Genomic DNA, 19,786 nt, shown 5'->3' on the forward strand with positions numbered 1-19,786 from the left:
TTGCCCGCTTGGTTGTTACAAATAAAGCTTCAATGAACATTCATAGATCTAAGTGTGAGAGCTGAAAGTATAAAATCTCTGAAAGAAAACATAGGGGCAAAATTAATGTCCCTTGTTTGGCAAATATTTCTTAATTATGAAATAGAAAATAAGACTAGGTACAGAACTGCATTTATTAATAGTACTTTTATACTCAGTATTTTTGTTGACTAACTTATTTTACATAGTAGAACCTTGATTTACTTAAACGATAGAATCATAAATTGGGGAAACAGTTAAATGTAGTTTAAATAAATAAATAAATATTTAAAATTTAAATGAATAAAATTTATTTAAATTAATTAAATAATAAAATAACTTAAATAAAATTAATAAATAAAAATTATGCTTTTTCAGAAGACACTGATAAGAAAAAAAAGGGCAAGCCACAGAGTAGAGAAAAATACATGTAAAACATATATCCAATAGGAGATATGTATCTAGAACATACAAAGAACTTTTACAACTCAACCACAAAAAGACATGTAATTTTGAACAACAACAACAGCAACAACAACAAATAGGCAAAGATTTTAATGGACCCTTTACCAAAGAAGATACATGGATGACTAATGAAAACATTAAAAAGTGTTCAATACGTTTAGTCATTATGGAAAAACAGGTCAAAACCACAATAAGACACCGCTCCATACCCAGTACAGTGACTAAGATTAGAGTGACCTCACCACATGCTGATGAGGATAGGACTAACTGGAGCCTTTCAATGCTTTTTGGTGGGCGTGCAAAATGGTGCAGCTGCCCAGAAAACCATTCCGCAGTTTCTTAGAAGTTAAACACAAACCTACCATATGACCTAGCCATTCCTTTTCTAGGTATTTACCCAAGGGAAATGAAAGCATATGTCTACACTAAGACTTATAGCTTTAAGTTAAAAGAAAACAAACCAAACTCAATATATAGAAACCAACATTTCAGAGTCACTTAAGCTTTGCAATGTAAGCCAGCACCTCAAAGGGTCATTTAAAATTCTGTAATAAGAGACAACTCAGGTCTTCTTGATTTTCATCAACTATTTTCTAAAATGTGGTAGGAATCAATGACTTTTAGAAACTGTGGTATAAAGGGTAGATGTGATACATAAACACAGGAAAAAAAGACAGCATCAAGCATGGAAACATAAATTTGAAGAAGACACATGCTAATGAACGCACCAACAAACAAAACACTTTTAAGATAAATATACTAAAGACATAGTTTCATCCCACTGAATAGACCTAAAATATGCAAGGAGAGTTTTCAGATATGTTTCACGGGATGATATGCTGTTATAGACACAATCAGGCTGCAGATCCAGGTGCATAGCCCTGGGAAGTCACTGCACCTTCCTGGCATTTGATGTGATGTTAGGTTTCTGTGAGTCCTGGAAATCTCCGTAAGGTTTAAAATATTGATCTTCCAATGAAATAGCTCTCATTGGTACATATACGATTTCAGATATCACTTTTCTAACAGGTGAGCTATTTCTGCTTTTGGTGTTATTACTACATCATCAGAACATTACTATTCCCACCAAATGTAGGAAAATTAAAATCGCCACTGCTGTATGGAATGGTTATTTTAGAAAAACTTCTGAAAGTTAACCATGATTTACAAAAAAATAATTTTGAATTTGCTATCTGTTTCAAGAATTAAGTATTTTAGTTCAAGTTAATAATGTATATTGTATAAAATGTACAAATGCAGCAAATTTTCTCACTTTCTTCCAGTTATCCACGTACTATATTAAGCGACATAATTCACACCCCCATTGACAGCTACAAAATGAACTGTTCTAGAAATCTGAAACCTTTGTCTAATATTATTCCCCATATGTTTCTGGTAAATAAATAACTGAGACTTAAAAGAAGTGCCATCTTTGCTCTTGTTTCAAAAGAACAAAGACTTAGTATCCTTTCTGCTTCTTAAAAAAAAGTCCTTTGCATCATAGATCAAGTCACATTTGAAGGGAGCCAGTATTAATATTTCCTTTTCATTTTATAGTACTTAGAAAGTAGTTCAAACGATTTCCACACATCTGCAACTTAGATGTAGATACACCAAGGCCCCTAAAAATGCAATCCTAGCATTCTCATGCTTTAAAAATTATCCGAAGGACTGTCAACCAACTGTTGGTCCTAAATCATCTGGCTAACTGACCGAAGACATCAGCCCAAATTAGTAAGAGCAATAATGATTTTCCTCTTTTTGGCTATTTCTTTTAAAAATGTCACCTAAATTATGAGAAACCTAGGCAAACAATCTAAAGCCTCGTTTAACTTTTTCATGAGTCAACAAATGACAGGACACACGCACTGCAACTCAGGTAAACAGAGGCAGAGGCATTAGGTGGGTTCATTTTCTTTTTTTTTTAATTAATTCTTTTTTTTTAAATTATACTTTAAGTTCTGGGATACATGTGCAGAACGTGCAGATTTGTTACACAGGCAGTATACGTGTGCCATGGTGATTTGTAGCACCCATCAACCCGTCATCTAGGTTTGAAGCCCCGCATCCATTAGCTATTTGTCCTAAGGCTCTCCCTCGCCTTTCCCTTACCGTCACCCCCGACAGGCCCCAGTGTGTGATGTTCCCTTCCCTGTGTCCATGTGTTCCCATTGTTCAACTCCCACTTATGACAACACTCAGTGTTTGGTGTTTCTGTTCCTGTTTTAGTCTGCTGAGAATGATGGTTTCCAGATTCATCCAAGTCCCCGCGTCATTTTTCTTACCCGCCCCAAGTACACCCAGGTTGCATTGTCCCTGACAATTATACTAGAAAATATCTTCCCCAATTAAAAAAAAACAAAAACAAAACAAAGCAACAACAAAACTCAAACATGAATGTATTGGAACTTCAGTTCTCTGTACGTAAAATTAAAAAAAAATATGCATTATGCAGGTGTATCTCTACTGGGAATAATTTTCGTTACCATAAGAATATCTGCTTGAATGACATTGGCGAGCCCCGCAGGCTGTGCACGCCTTTGCTCTCTTTCTTCCCAGTGACGTCATGGAGCACTGTTTGTTGCATTTCATGTTTCCTATTTGGCGGTAATAATCTTTCTAAGTTTGACAAGAATTAAGTCATTTCAAATGGTTTTCAAGCCTCACTTTCAATTCATGTTTCAAATTGCAGTATATGAAGCATGTAAAACACTTGTTTCAATGAGAACATGATGCTTGCATTTAGTATTTACACAATATGAAATAAATCATGTCAGAATTAATAAGGTCTAATTCTATTAATGTCAGAAAAGATTAACGTAGGTTCCCTCTTCTAAGCAGACTCACCCGATACTCTGTGAATTATTCCTGACAGTGTTAAAATTAGACTAAGCCTACAAATAAAACAGACCAGCAAATAAATTGAAGTAATAAATTAAGATATTGTGTAAATAAAGGTGTCTGTGGTAGAAGAAGCCAGATTTGATTGAGAATCCTTACTAGATTTGTTACCAGGAACATACTTACGACTGTATCTCCTGATAATCCCAGTTGCCTCTGAATTGAGCTTGTTTCTTGACATGTGTTTTTTATTAAAATGTAATATTTACACTTGGGATATAAAAAAAAGTATTGGTAAGTAGGAGAGACTATGCCACAGCAAGTGAGCATGATTTAATAACATAACAAAAGAGATTTTGCTTGTTAGATTAATTAGCTTGATCAGAAGTAGCTACATGCATATCAGCTAAACGCATAACCTCATCAGTTTGTATAGTTCAGTGAAAATGTGGATGGGTGATTTAACTTGAATCATCCCTTTTATTTCCACACTTACTTCCATTTCTTTTCTTGCATGGATTAGTACTCAGGGGATCTGTTTCTCTAGAAAGAAAGAAAAATAAAATGTCTGTTTAATTTAACTTTTCACTGAATATTTTCTATTAGACACACAAAAATGTTATTTTAAAATATGCTTATTATTCCAATTGGTAATAAATGATATTATTCCTAAATTTCATTAAAAATATTGATCGAATTGGGAGGACTGGGGAAGAAAGAAGAAAAGGTAAATTTATCTGAAATAATGAGGAACAATATAGGAATTTTGCTATGTTCTTAATAGGCAAAGTACTTAACAAAGAGTATTATAGATAATATTCTTTATGATTTATATATTATGTATACATTACTCAGTGCTTAGTGTGTATGTTTGTATTTAAATTCTCTGAAATATTTTATGTAAAAGTTATTATAATCCAAAAAAAGTAGTTAACTCATGGTAGAAAAGTTTGTAAGTAACTATAATAAACCGTGATTTTATTTTCCCCCAAAGAACATGCTTTGGAAGCCATGGGTTAATACATGGCTTCAAACATTAAATTGAGAAGAATAAAATGAGGAAATATGGAAGACTATAATTGCAAGGCTTATGAGGAAGTTGTATGTAGTTTACATTGTAATCTCATAACATATCTGTAACATAAAATATCTCTGAAGGATTCAAATGACACTTTGTAGGAAAATGTGAGGGAGACCTGCAGGACAAGTGGGTGAAAGTCAGAGAAATACTGTTCCCCACAGAGTGGTGTGCTCAGGAAGCAGAGGATACACTACATATTTGTTAAACAGTTGGTAGGTAGTATACAGCTGATTCAAGGACTACAAGGAATATGAAAGTATATATGACATTATCAATGCCCTCACTAAGTTTGTAATCTAATATGACAGGTAAGATTTATTGTATACAAATTAGTGATGATGATTAATAAAGTGACTAAAGAAGTCAATGCTAAGCATCAAGTGTTGAAATCAGTTGTAGGTGGGGATTTTTAAGGCTAAGTGACTTTGGACATTATGGTAATATTAGGGCATTAGAGTACAGAGGTGGGGAGGAAACCAGAGAAAATACCCATGAACAAGTATTTAACATCAGTAAAGTAAAAAATGCTTCCTAAATGCACCTCTGTGTATGTAAAGTGGTGTCTCAGAGACGACAGCTCATAATAAGAAAAGCTTGGAAGCAAACTTGACTTTCAACAACAGAGAAATAAAAATAAAAGGAAATGTTAATACATATCATGTAATTAGCTAGAAGTTGAAAATTACACTTTCCATGTTAATACTATTCAATTCTTTGGTGCAAATTGTATTAACTATGCTAAGTGACAATAAAAACCAGGATTAAAAACTTTATGTGGAGCATAACATTGTTTGGTTTTAGACATGAGAAATTATTTCTGGGTCAAGATGTCAAGTGAGCTCTACCTGCAACTGTTCTCCACAGTGAATATCCACACATGCATGCTCACACCTGCATGCACACACATGCACACTTGCAGCACATGTGCATGTCTGTTGTGATTGCTGCAGAACTCAAAATGGAAGACTCATATGGAGCAGAATACAGGAGAGGAACATTGACACTGAATAGGGCTGAATTGACAGGGCTATGGGTAGCTTCTGAGAGTGATAAAGGCATCAAAGTTAGCGCTGTGCTTCACTTATCTGTTACCAAATTAAAAGCCACTCCAAACTGCTTGGCTTAAAGCAATACCCTAGTATCTGGCATCTGGAAGTAGGCTCAGGTGGACATCTCTCTTTTCTCACTGGTATCTCTCAGCTGGCTGCAGATGCCCAGCTGGGCCTGAATGACCACGGGTCCACATTTGTGTGTCTAATAAAGGTGCTGTCGGTCTGCTGGGCTACATGTCTCCAGCAGGCTGGGCCTGGCTTCATATCATGATGGTCAGGTTCAAGAGCAGCAAGAGGGAAAACATGCCCCAATTCTCAAGCACATTTCAAATGCCTGCTTGTGTCACATTTGCTAATATCTTGTTGCCAAAGCAAATACTAAGGCTGTGTCAGTTTTGGAAGGGAATGCAGAAGGGCAAGGATGCAAAGAAGTGTGACTCACTGGGAACTATGAATGTACCAGGAAATTCCAGATCCCAAGGAACATCCAATGTTGTTGCAACTGCCCAGAGTAAGAGCTAGGAGAAACCTCTGTTGCATGATCTGACTAGAGACAAGCACTGTAGAGGGCAAAGTTTGGCCCTTCTAAAACCACCCTAAATAAAATCGAGCACACTGGGAGGGGAACACTTTGCTGTGATATGTGTCATAAAATAAAAATTATAAAATATCTTAGTGAGTTTAATAAAATAAAGCCCACAGTCCAAAGTGGTACCGAATGTATATCTGAATGGAAACAATGAAAAAATGTGAAAATGATTTTAAGTCAAGAATAGTCATAGTACTCAAAGATGTAAAGGAAAGAATAGTAACCATGAATACAACAACAACTATATACAAAAATACCAGCTGGAGGCCAGGCATAGTGGCTCAAACCTGTAAAATCCCAGCACTCTGGGTGGCCAAGGTGGGTGGGTCACGAGGTCAAGAGACAATCCTGGCCAACATGGTGAAACCCCGTCTCTACCAGAAATACAAAAAGTAGCTGAGCATGGTGCATGTGCCTGTAGTCCCAGCTACTGGGGAGGCTGAGGCACGAGAATTGTTTGAACCTGGGAGCCAGAGGTTGCAGGGAGCCGAGACTGTGCCACTGTGCTACAGCCTGGTGACAGAGCAAGACTCCTCCTAAAAAAAAAAAAAGAAAAAATACCAGCTGGAAATCTTGAAGTATCACTACAAAAATACAAACTTCAATGAGTGCTATAAAGGGTCATTTTGGCACAACAAACAGAAATAATGAACAAGAAATTAGAGAAACTTGGGAAAAAATTAAAAAGACCCAATGTATTTCTTTTAGGAGTTCCAGAAGGAGATAATAGATACAGTGGGCAAGGAGTCATATTGAAAGAAAAAACATGCTTGAAAATATTCCAGAATTTAAAAAATAAATGATTTCTCGGCTGAATAGCCAACTGAGAGCCAGGAAGCTTTGAAAAATTGTGTGTGTGTGTGTGTGTGTGTGTGTCTCTCTCTATAACTAAAAGTAGAAATGAACATAGAAAAACACAAGTGGTAAATCACTAATTGCATAACCTAACATTTTTTCTTTATGTATGCCACATTTTTAACACTTTACTATGAGTATATAGTGTTTTCATATTCTTAAAAATATAATTTAAATATAAAAATACTAATGCCAATGACATTTGGCAGGAGGATGAGGAATAAATGGAATTTGAATAGTGGAAGAAATCTATGTTAGGACCTATGTTAGTCTCTGAAGGTGTTGTACAATTTGGAAAGATGAACCCAACAGCACTAAATGAAGTAAGGCCTTTTTTTGGTAGTTGAGCATCTGCTAAAATTATAGAATCCTATTAGTTTCTAATAATGTAAAATCAAATCATACATTTCTCAATGTAAACCACCACTTGAAACTCACAGAGGCCTCAAGCCTATTGATAAAACAGATATAACCCTGAATTTTCCCCTTTTTAGATCTTATAATACCTGAAAGGGCATAAAATTACTGCCTTTTATCAAAAGAATTTTATTAGCAGCTAACAATGAACATGCTCCTATCTCTTCCAAGGAACAAAGCAGGACATTGCTTTTCTGTTATTGATGGCCAGCTTTGGGACCTACTTAAGATGAGTATTCAATGTTTTTCCACTCTCATTTTTCCTTGGTGATAATTTTGGTTATTGTGCTGTCAATGTTTATTCCTGGCACCTTCCACTCTGGGCAGAGTATACTTCTCTAGACCACTGTTGGGAGTGACCACGTAACTTACCTTGGCCAATGCAGCATTAGGAGATGTGGTGTAAGGAGAGGATGTACATGTGTTTGCATGGTATGGCTTGGCTCTTGTGCTCTGATGGTGTGCCATGGGAAGAAAATGCCTAATTGGATACTACACCACCTTCAGCCCTAATGCACCACTAACATACATGGAACAGATATGAATCAGGTCCATAGCTTGCAGCCAGTCCTCGAACCAGCAGTTCAGATAAGAGTTGTCCAGTCAGGCATGAGCTAGATCAAATAGTGCTCTACCTGAAGACCCACAATATGAAAACATATGCTTGTTGTTGTAAGCCAATCTTGTGGGGATTTTTTTTTTGTACATTATTATAACTGTAGCTGACTAATGAATCCTTTCTCTTTTCTTTTCTTTATCTGTCTCCTACATGGCCTTTATTATTAGAAAAAAAACCAAACAAGATCTGAGCTGAAATTAAATCAGGTAAAAGGATATTGCACTTCATGGAAAACTGAGCTTAAGCAAAAGTGAATGTCAGACATGACTGAGTAGATAGGTGCTGAGATACCATTATTCTCTGTTTATCTGGACACACTGAGTCTGTCTGTGTCAGGCAAGTCCAAATTGTTTTGATTCAGTAATGAAACTGGAAAGACTTCTAAATGCCCTATGCTAAAATGTATTTCATATTTTGTTTTCAATGCTGAGGTCTTCCACAGTAAGGGAAATCCATCTAGTCTTTCAAGATGCCTGCAGACATAATCTTATACTGGATAAATTGCTATGTCATGCTGGTTTGAAAGTTGAGGCACCTGGATGAAGGTCTATAGGTGGAGTCTTGGCCTCCTGGTGCCATGGTAGGGGTCCCTCTAGGCTCTATAACTTTCTGGGTTAATACTTTCTAGGAAGGGTTTTCAATCTATTCCTTCCCCACTGACTCCTTCTCCAGTCCCAACCTTAAACTACCAATTAATACGTGCATGATTGTTGCTTCATTGGGTGTAAGTGAATTCCCTCCTTACTCACCAAACTTCACATGGATTAAAGACATGAAGACAAATTAAGTCAACAGCTGTGGCACTAACATCTGTGCTTCACTTTATTAGCTAGTAAGAATGTTATGACTGTCTAGCTGAGACTGACTCACGACCTCACAGCAGTATCCTCTCACTTAAGGATACAGCCCTTAATACCTCATCTGAATGTCATGATATCTTCCGTAAATATTCTCTGTATCCTGAAATGTCACAACCACCAGTGTTAAATGTCTCAACATGTGCCCTTTGGTTTGTCTGCATACTGTATTGGGCTATTTCCATCTACTCTCATGACACTTATTACAAAACATCTGGCTCTACTCTTTCTCATAGATGCTTTAAGTAGAAAATGCAGGTACCAGCTTCAAACTTTCTCTCATCTGTGGAAGAGAGCCTAGTGTGTTAGTAAAGTTTAAAAATCTTTCCGTGGGGTAATCCCAAGGACAAGAACCGGTGATATTCTGGGAGTATGTCCCATGAGCTTCTCTCCTTGGCTTATTTTAATCTGGATCACTTGGCTATAATACATAATAACCATGAGTATAACTGCTTTCAGGGAGTTCTGTGGATCTTCCTAGGAAATTATTCAACCCTAAGGGTGGTCTTGAGTACCCGAAATTTACAAATTTTGTAAGATGTGAGAAGGTCTTGTGACCCCCACATTTTTCAATTGGTGTCAGAAGTGAGAGTCCTCTTGGAAACTCCTTAACTCTGTAGTTGGTGTCACGAGTGAGATTGTCAGAAGGAGATGCAGGGCTGGCTTTACATGCCTTCTTGAGTGTGTGCTCACACTCAACATGAAGTGTTTGGAAGAGAAGGTTCCTACTAGAGTAATCCCTCCAACGCTGTGGGTGATCTTGGGAACAGGGCTGCAATGATTATACAGTTATTTCCCACATCACCTCAACTTTCTTTTCTTCGACCTAATGCAGTGGTCCTGAGACTAGGGCTGCAGAACTGGATGTTGGCAGCATGGATTATCCTGTAGCAAGAAACTGAAACTATGTTTTTCTTTTATACCAGAATTCTAAGGGACTGATGGGGTGGACTGTGCATTGATCCCTTCTGGGAAAACTGGGATTGACAAAGAATATAGCAATATTGTCTGATTGAAATAGCTCGCTAATTCTGTACTTCTGTAACCCTAATGTACACCACTGAGCGTGAATTGAGTGGACTTGCTAGATTGGAATTACTGCAGGCAATCTAGACCAGCACAGTCATCAAATTCAGTGATACTTCCAAAAACAGATGTTTGGGTAAATGTAATGATAAAGGAGAAAAGGAGGAATAACTGAGTTAGGCAGTGAGGCAAATCTAATACTATATTGATGTCTCCTGAGAGAGGTTCTGATCACGAGATAATATTGTCTTTTAGCTCAATTATACTGGATGTCTGAAAAGGTGAGACTATATATTGTCAAGAGCACTCCTGATCCTGGAATTGACAAGGTGAAATGGAAGCCTAGAATCTGCGTGGCATCCCTCTGGAAGACGTTGTGGCTATGTAATATCACGAGAAACTGGAGTGATTGTTAACGATGGAGTGGGACTCTACTGATGGAACAGTAGCTTTTGACTTACTTTTCAAGTTACATTTACTACCATAGTGTGGTATATTATAACACTGGTGTTGCTGGTAAGAGTCTAATACAGATATTGACAATAAAATGTATTGGGAAATAGAATTAAAGCCTTCACAGGAGAAAATACCAATAAAAAATGACTGGCCTGGGGAAAAGCTGGATTTTGCTAACCATCATCTAACTTCTACGTTAAGTAATTATGAACGAGTTTGTTGTAAAGTTCAAATAGCAATAGGTAGAGAAGAACAAGGAGTTATCAAACTATCATAAAAAAATGAAAATTTATGCCATGGCTTTATAGGATGAATTAATCGCTTCTACAAATCTGTTCTTGCCCAATATTGATTTCTCCAAACATTAGCCATATTCAGATGGATACGATTGACGTAAATGTTACACTAAATGTAGATGCTCAAAGAGATAGGGTTGTTTTGTTGTAAGAGGGCCTTGGCCAAGGGCCATGGGGAGTAGCAAAAAACCAGCCTTTCCCAAAGAGAGCCCTGTCCTTTGCCTTTGCCACAAAGGGGTCATCTCCAAGCCCTTAGATCGTCCTTTCTGATAAAACTGTCTTTTGTACCTAGAAGTCTTGGTCCACACCAGATTGTCTAACAGTGTGATTTTGGGTGCTGCTTTGGGCCGTGCAGTGTCAGATTGATGTTGGGAGGAGTTGGACTCTAAAGATGAGTCAAGCAGGTGTTAGTCGATGATGTGTATGTAGCCACTCCAGACACAAGGCTTAGGACCTTCCTCTGTTGGCAATACTCCATATAAATCATACCCATCATTTCTTGGAGACAGCACTGCCTGCAATCCCACTGGCAGAGGGCCGCTGGGAACTGCGTACGGGAATCTCCTGGACTCTGCTGCATGCGCCTCTTCCCTTGGCTGACTTCAATCCATATACTTCTGCTGTAATAAACTGTAACTCTGAGTATCACAGCTTCTAGCGAGTTCTGTGAGTCCTTCTAGGAAATTATCAAATCTGAGTGTGGTATTGGTGACTCCCTAACTCTACAGAAGTATGCATGATTACTTATGGAGCACTGCTGCCAAAAAAACACATACTTGAATCTAATTATGAGAAATAATTGACAGATCCTGAAAGTGGAACATTTTATAAAAACAATTAGCTGGAACTCTTAATTGTGCCAAAAATCTGAAATGAATAAACCAAAAAGGTGGAAAGATTTTTTTCTAGTATAAAGAGTTATAACATTCAGAGGAGAGAAAACTGTTTCTCCTAACCACAGAATAAAAGTCTTTTTGTTCAGATAGTTTGGGCCAATGTAGGTCACATGGCCACCCTTGGACCAATCAGATACACCAAGAGATGGCTGTGCATCACCTGGCATAGCCTGAGTTTATGAACCACACCTGGTAGAGTTAAAGAGGTTGTTCTGGTTTTCTCAGCCTATACAGAAACTTCCCTGGGAATTGATACTGGACTCATGTTTCCTTACCATGTACATTATAAGGAGGAAAAGAGCATAGGCAACATCTCTATTCAAGAGATGTTGTTCTGATTTTGTTCTGATTTTAGGTTCAAACACACAGAAACATCCAATGTCCACCTTCTTCTAAAACTCAAGTTACACTACAAACATAGAGGTATGTTATGTTACTTGGACTCCAACTATAGAGACCAAATTTTAATATAAATCAACATAAACCAAACGTTATTGAGACAATGAATGATGAATAATAGCTATTTTAAAATCATTAATTAACAAGGCCTGGCAACAGTCTAAGATACCACTAATATTGATTAAAAAATCTGTAGCCCCTAGTAGCATGCTTCACCACAGGTAATCTCTCTCCAGCTCATATATATATTTTTTCCTAATAGTTGGCAAGTAAGAGCAAGTTTGAGATATGTTTTAAATTTCTAGGTCCAACTTAACCAAGAAACATCTAATTCATTTTCTTGTATCAATTTCTTTAAAAGTCGTACTCTCTTGAATCCTTTTTTTTTTTTTTTAAAGGTACAGGGTCTCTGTCACCCAGGCTGCTGGAGTGCAGTGGTGCCATCAAAGCTTACTGCAGCCTTGAACCCTTGGGTTCAAGTGATTCTCCCACCTCAGCCTTCAGAGAAGCTGGGACTGACTAGAGGCATGCACCACCATGTCTGGCAATTTTCTTTTATTGGTAGAGATGAAGTCTCACTATGTTGCCCAGGCTGGTCTTAAACTCCTGGCCTCAAGCGATCCTGCAATCTCGGTCTCCCAAAATGCTGGGATTACAGGCAAGAGCTAACATGCCAGCCTCCTTCCATTTTTAAAATTATTTTTAGAATCATAGAGTTTTAGCATTAGAGGTCATCATAATCACTATAACAAATCAGGGCATGGGCAAAACACAAGTCAAATAAATTGTATACCATTTTACTGGCATCAGGGGCTAAGTGCAGCCTTCTCCGTGAACAAAACCTGAGAGGTGGTTCAAAGAGTAGGAATTTACTCAGGTTTGCACTGGGCCATGGCCTGCCAGGGTACCTAGAAGTTAATGTAAACCTCAGTGGTGGGGTTTAATCTGGTCATCATTTTCTTTCAGCCTACAAGCCAGTCTTGATGGTTGCTATCCTTTTATTTCTCTTCATGCAACATAGAGTTTGACAGATTAATGGATCCGTCTGTATTTCTTAGGTCAAAGAGATATTCCATTGCTAGAACATGTTTTAGAAGTTTTAATACACATTTCTGTATCACTTTCTTACCTTGACCCTCCGCCCTACAATCTGTTCTTTTACACAAAAAATGAATATGTGAATTAAAATTTTGATTAACAAACCAACAAATAGTAAGACACTAGCTTTTCTTAGAAAACAGATGATGCAATCCTTGTAAGATTGTTTTCTTGGGCTGTGAGCTCAGGACTTGCCTGTGGACAGACTGGGTTTTTGACTGAATTATTTACTCTGAAGTGACATGCATGCATGGGCTTGTTCCACTTCCCTTGAACCACATTTTACCTCACTCTTTGCAGCATATAGCATGGCATCATGGCATTCCATAGGATACCGATCTCTGTATGGCCTGCAAGAAATTTTCGTTAGGCATCATTCTGATAAGATAAATGTATATGCTGATAACACAGTAAATGTGCCGTGCCCAAAACACAGATTGGAGGTTTGGACTTGACGTATGTGTTGTCACATGTATGATATTTCCTGATTCGTTATGGTCACGAAGATGACCTCTGATTCTGAAATTTGATGATTCCAAAAAATAAAAGAAGAAAATAGAAGTGATTCAAGAGAGTATAACTTTTTAAAAATTGGGTGAAAATAAATAGATTAGATGTTTCTAATGTTTAGTTTGGACCTAGAAATTAAAAACATATCTGAAACAAAATAATATTAAAAACAAAAGTAAAACTAGGACTTAAAAATGCACATTAAAATAAACTAGGAATATCTTAGTTTAAAGAAGTCAAATATATGATTGGGAGATACTAAAAAAAAGTCAGATGATTAGCAAATTAATATGAAGTTTTAAATTACATGAACCTAGGACTACAGCCAGGAACGATGCATTTCCCACATGGGCTGAAATACTGAGATCAGAAATGATAGATTTGTTGCCAGCTGAAACAACTCGAACAGCTTTTAAAATTTTTGTGATATCCACTTAATAATACAAAAATAAAAATGACTATTATTTTGAAACATTTTATTAGAAAAAATTCTGTTAGTAATCCTACTATTTTGAGTAATTATGGCTCTGATTAGCCCAGAAGAAAATATACATACTAAACTGTTTTACTTTTAATGACTAAAAAAATGGGTTTTTTTGTTAAGACAAAGAAAAAATTTAAAGTCGTCAAGCTTTAAAATATTGTCTGAAATTCAAACATTAGGAAAACAGACTAAAATACACAATGAAAGTGGCTCATCTTCTTTTATTGGGGGATTATACGTTCTCTATAAATCCTCAAAATACAAGTAAATATCAATTTGTAATAGTTCTTTGCTACAAAATGGAAGACCGGTCATAAAAGAAAATGAAACACAGATATCTAGCGTTTCCAGGGGAACACGTGAGTAATATGATGAATAATGTTAGTGAAATCCATTCTGGGAAACGTTTTGTAACCTGATTTTCTCACTAAACATAAAACATTGACTTCTCCATCTGACAAATGCTCGTATCAATGGATTAAACACACCGCGTGCTCCCATCACAGCCCTGATAGCGTGACACAAAACACAAAAAAAAGATGAAAACACTTTCAATCTTTATGGGAAAGAATCAACTGACTTTTAACCTGCTCAATCCTCTCACTGATATTCGATAACAATTTATCCTTTAAATACTACTTAATTCAGCCTTAATTTATTTTCTGGCAGATGACTCCAGGCAAAGAGCAAGCTGGAATTCAATAAGAACCCATTTTTCCTTCTTGACTTTCATCCTTTCAAAGAATAGATAGCACAAATTGGTGGAGAGTTTTTAAACTTTATTTGCCATGTCATTTCACAAAGAGGACTAGAAAATCAAGCCAAAAGTGTGGATCATCTGTTTTCAAAAGCATGTCAGACTTCCGGTGATGGTGGAAACGTGAAGTAGTGTTGTGAACAATTACAAAATAAATACATTGTAAAAATACTTATTTGAAGATACTATAGATAGCACCTTTATATAAATATCCTAAAGCAAGGAGAAGGGAGATTGAACTTGACAACTTCTCAAGTTCTTGGAACTTGAGAAATGATTTTGGAAGAAGTAAGAGATGAAAGTTGTGACTTCCCAGGACACTTCTACTCAACTTGTGTAGCCACAGCTGCAGAAAAATAGTGCTGGGCAAAACCACAGCCTCCTTGGTTCAAGGTACCAGACAGATTTCAGGACTGGAAATGAAGCTAGAAAATTTAAAGATAAAATCCAGGGCTGCATGAGAACATAAGAGTAAACGAATCTATAATTGATAAGCCCAGAAGATTAAGAGGAGACTTTGCATTTACCAAATAAAAACAAGATAGCAAGAGTAGGAAAAAAATCATAGCACATAAAAGATGCTGTGGGAGTTTCAAATAAAGATAGCAGAATTGGTGACTCATTACAAGGGTGAGAAGATAAAGTTAGGAAAAACTGTATGAATTAGTATAAAAATAAAAAGAAATGAAAATGCTGAAAATGTATGAATATAATAAAATAAGAGTTTTGATCTATTATATCCAAAACCCTACTTGTGTGTTTGTGTAATTAAGGAGATAAATTAATCAAGAACATAGTATAATAAAATTGCTAGAATGGAATAACCTAAAAATGCCATAATAAAACTGTGCATCCAGAACCCAGCAAAATGAATACAATGATCTCAATAAAAGCACATTTTCTGAAATCTGAAAATACTGAGGATGAATAAGACTCTAATAGCTTACAGAAATAAAATGCAGTTTCCTTCAAAGAAATAAAAATAAAAAATGAATTCATACTTCACCTCCACTTAAACTGGAAGAGAATTAAATTAGAAATCAAGTATTAATTCATATTCCTTATACTTCAAAAACACTGGCAGCCAGAATACAATGGAATATGTCCTTCAAGTTATAAGAGAAAATATATATTTTTTTCTTTTGAGATAGGTCTTGTTCTGTTTCTCAGGCTAGAGTACATTAGTGCAAGCATGGCTCTTTGGAGTTTCAACCTCCTGGGTTCAAGCAATCCTCCAGGCTCAACCTCCCGAGTAATTGGGACTATAGGCATCCACCACCATACCTGGCTATCTTTATTTTTATTTTTTGTAGAGATGGGGTCTCACTACATTGCCCAGGGTGGTCTTTAACTGCTGGGCTCAAGCAGTCTTCCTGTCTCGACCTCCCGAAGTGTTGGGATTACAGACATGAGCCACCATGGCCAGCCAGAAAATATTTTTCATCTTGGAATTTTCTGCTCACCAAATCTGTCAAATGAGGAGAGAACAGAGGTATTGTTAGACATGCAATGCCTTTTCAACCCCTTCTTGGGAAGCCATTTACATCGTCGTCCTTTCTGCGTTCCACTTTACTGAGTTCTCTTTATTTTACCTCCAAAATACATTTCTTGTCAGTTAACTTTCCTTGTCAGTCTCTCCATTCCATGTCACCTTTCTCTCTGTACCCTAGCAACCTCCTTCTTGTTTCCATAGAGCGTCTCTCACTCCTTTTTCACGTAGCATTGTGCAGCTTTCTAAATATACTCATAGTCACTCATCTCGTTAGGCTACCCCAGAACTTTTAACAGATACTTACTGTATATAGGATATAATCTTATGCTTAATGTAGTTAATAATGCTCTGGTAGTGTGGCTGGAGTCTTTGGGAGTGGGACCTACTTTTCCAGAATCACTTGAGTCCATTACCCCCACCTCCCTGTCTTCCAAATATGGAGGCCTGTTATTGTTTTCTTGCCCACATAAAATTCCTTCTGTAGGATTGTATCCCACTTTCTCTACTCAATCTGATTGACTCCACCCCTGATTTGTAATATTGTCTAATTCTTGCTTATTCAAACTTCATGTCTGCCAGTGCGCTGGGGTTTTGATTAAAGCAGTGCTCACACACATGTTTGACATGTAGCATCGTACCAGGTGCAGAGTGGATACTCAATAAAAATTGGCTGAATGAATAAATAAATTATTTTGTTTCTTTAAAATCAAGATTTCTCTGTCTGGCCAGCCATGGTGGCTCATGCCTGTAATCCCAGTTCTTTGGGAGGCTGAGGCGGGAGGATGGCTTAAAGCCAGGAGTTTAAGATGAGTCTGGAAAACATAGTGAAAGCCCATATCTAAAAAAAAATAATAATAAATATATAAATTTTTTTAAAAATTAGCCAATTGTGGCATCATCATACACTTGCAGTCTCAGCTACTCCAGAGCCTGCAGTGGGAGGATTACTGAAGCCCAGGGGCTGGAGATTGCAGTGAGCTGTGTTCATGCAACTGCATGCACTCCAAGATTCTCTCTAAAAATAAAAAATAAATAGAAGATAAAAAAATGAAACAAATATTGCTGTCTCTGAAGGAATAAAAAACAAGTTGGGTATTTTTCATATGAATTGAAAAAGGTAGTTAGTCCTGGGAAGATTATGGCTGATTTGAACAATATATTGGCAAGATTGAAAGCAGTTTGATGTCACTAGAAACACACTTGAACTTTATTATTTCCTCTTTGGTTTCTTTTACCCATTCCCTTCTTTCTTTTGATTTCTCTGGCATTTAAAAAATTTAATCATTATAAACAGATTTGACTCTATCTCAAGTGACTTAGGTAGTTAATGAGATTTAGGTTAAATTGGCCAACAATATGATCATTCCAACTTTATAGGATTTATAACAAGTACGTCATGTTCCAACTCCCAGCACAGTGAGGATTTTATAATGGCAGCATCTCCTTTTCTATTTCTAGCACTAGCTTCTTCCAGGGAGTGAGTGGCAAGTGCGGTGTGGTAGGTAGAGAGCAGAAGCCATCTGTATAATATTTATGTATAGTAATGTCAGTAGACATTTTTAGTTGAATACTCATTATAATGATGAAAATAAATTGTATACTTTTTATCCAAGAAATTTCAAAAGTACAGACTAGTTACAAAAAAGGGTACAATGAACCACTGTGTATCCTTCATTTAGATGCATTGTTTATTTCTCTTTCTCTCTGAATATTGTTTTTAATTTTCTTTTCTTCCCCTTCCTCCTCCTTAATCTCCTTTTGCATAGTATCATTCGCATTGTTTCATTATCGCCAACTCATTAGAAAGTAAGTGGCAGACAGCAAATTCTTCCAACTGTGTAGACTTCATTATCAGTCTCCTAATAACAAGGCCATCATCATAACCATCTACAATGTGAGTACCAGATTCAGAAAATGTATCATAAATGCAAGTTCTCTTCAGTATTGTGTCATTCTATTTTGTATAACATTCATATATAAAATAGATCTTCCCTAAATTAGCTTTCTTAAGTTACTTTGTTCAAAACATTGAACTAATGGACTTGTGCTCATTAATCCTAAGAGTGTTGTGATACTATTTTCTAGGTAAGTACTGCTCACAGTACAAAGTCCAATTTTCGGTTATCAAGAGAAATTCCTTCTTCTTCTTTTTGTATAGCCAATCAATTAATTTTCAGCCACATTGTAAAAATTAAAAAGAAAATGTATCACGATCTAATAGTATTACATATTATAAACTCCATATTCATATTTCACTAAATATCCTATTAAAATTTCAACTGAAGGTGCAATCTAATATCACTATTTTTTTTTTAACCTACCATGCCTCCTTAACCATTTTCTGGAATACCTCCTCAATCTTAACTTCATCTTTTATGACATGTATGTTTTTCCAGCAGTACACCTCAGTTGTAGTTTCAAACTGTCCCTTCATTTGTGGATTTCTGATTGCTTCCTTATGACTAGATTGAAGTTTTCGTTGCTTTACTGTTGGCAGAAATACTCTGTGAGTTATGCGCTCTCAGCCCACCACATCAGGAGACATTCTTGGAATGTTAACTTTAATTGCTGGGCTATTGTTGTGCTATGGCTTGATGGTTTGGATGTATTCCCAAAGCTCATGTGTTGAAACCTTAGTCTCCGAAGCAGCTGTGGAAGAGGTGGGACCTTTAAGAGGTGATTAGGTCATGAGAGCTCTACCATCAATGAACGGATTAATACTGTTATTGTGGGCGTGGGCTTCTGGTGAAGTTGTAAGTTTGCCTTCCCTTTACTCTCTGTGTCACGTACTCCCTTGCCCTTCCCCCTTCTGCCTTAGGAACACCCTGACCAGATGCCAAGGTCATGCTCTTGGACTCCTCAGCCTCTAGGACCATGAACCAAACTTCTTTGTAAATTACCCAGATTATGGTCTTCTGTTATAGCAGCACAAAGTGGATTAGGACAGATGGTATCTGTCAGATTTCTACACTGTAAACTCACCTTTTTTCTGTGTCATGAATTAACAATCTTTGGAGAAATACTTTGAGGCTGTTCAAATATCCTGTTCCCATCAGACTTTGTACCAAATGGTTTTAATATTTGCTGATGACTTTGGCCTAAATCAATTATCACTATTGTGCTTGATAAATGGTGATTTTACTGCTTCCATCATTCCTTTTACATTTATTAGTAGGTATTACATCACAAATAAGGCTTTTCATCTCCACTACCACACTTTGAAGTTAATTTAATCCTGTATCTTGAAATCAGCATTACAAATGTTAAGCTATGGCAAAACCAGGACAGAATATATATCTGTCATGTAATACATCATGTGGCCTACTGGAAAGAAAACAACCAGAGTTTATTCCTTATTTTACTAATAACTTGGAAAGAATTTTTAAAAATATCTTCATGTATTTAATTTTTAGTATTTACACCTACCCAGTAAATATGTTATATCATTTAATATCTAAGTTTTCTTTCAGTTTTAATGGTCTTTAACTCCTGGAAAAATTCTTTCTGTATTTATGTGCCCTAAAGGAGCCAAATAAATTTTTTTCTTCTCAGTCTTATTAACAGCCAAGTTGATTAAT

The sequence above is a fragment of the Papio anubis genome, chromosome 11 (genome assembly GCF_008728515.1).
Source record: "Papio anubis isolate 15944 chromosome 11, Panubis1.0, whole genome shotgun sequence".
Taxonomy (NCBI): domain Eukaryota; kingdom Metazoa; phylum Chordata; class Mammalia; order Primates; family Cercopithecidae; genus Papio; species Papio anubis.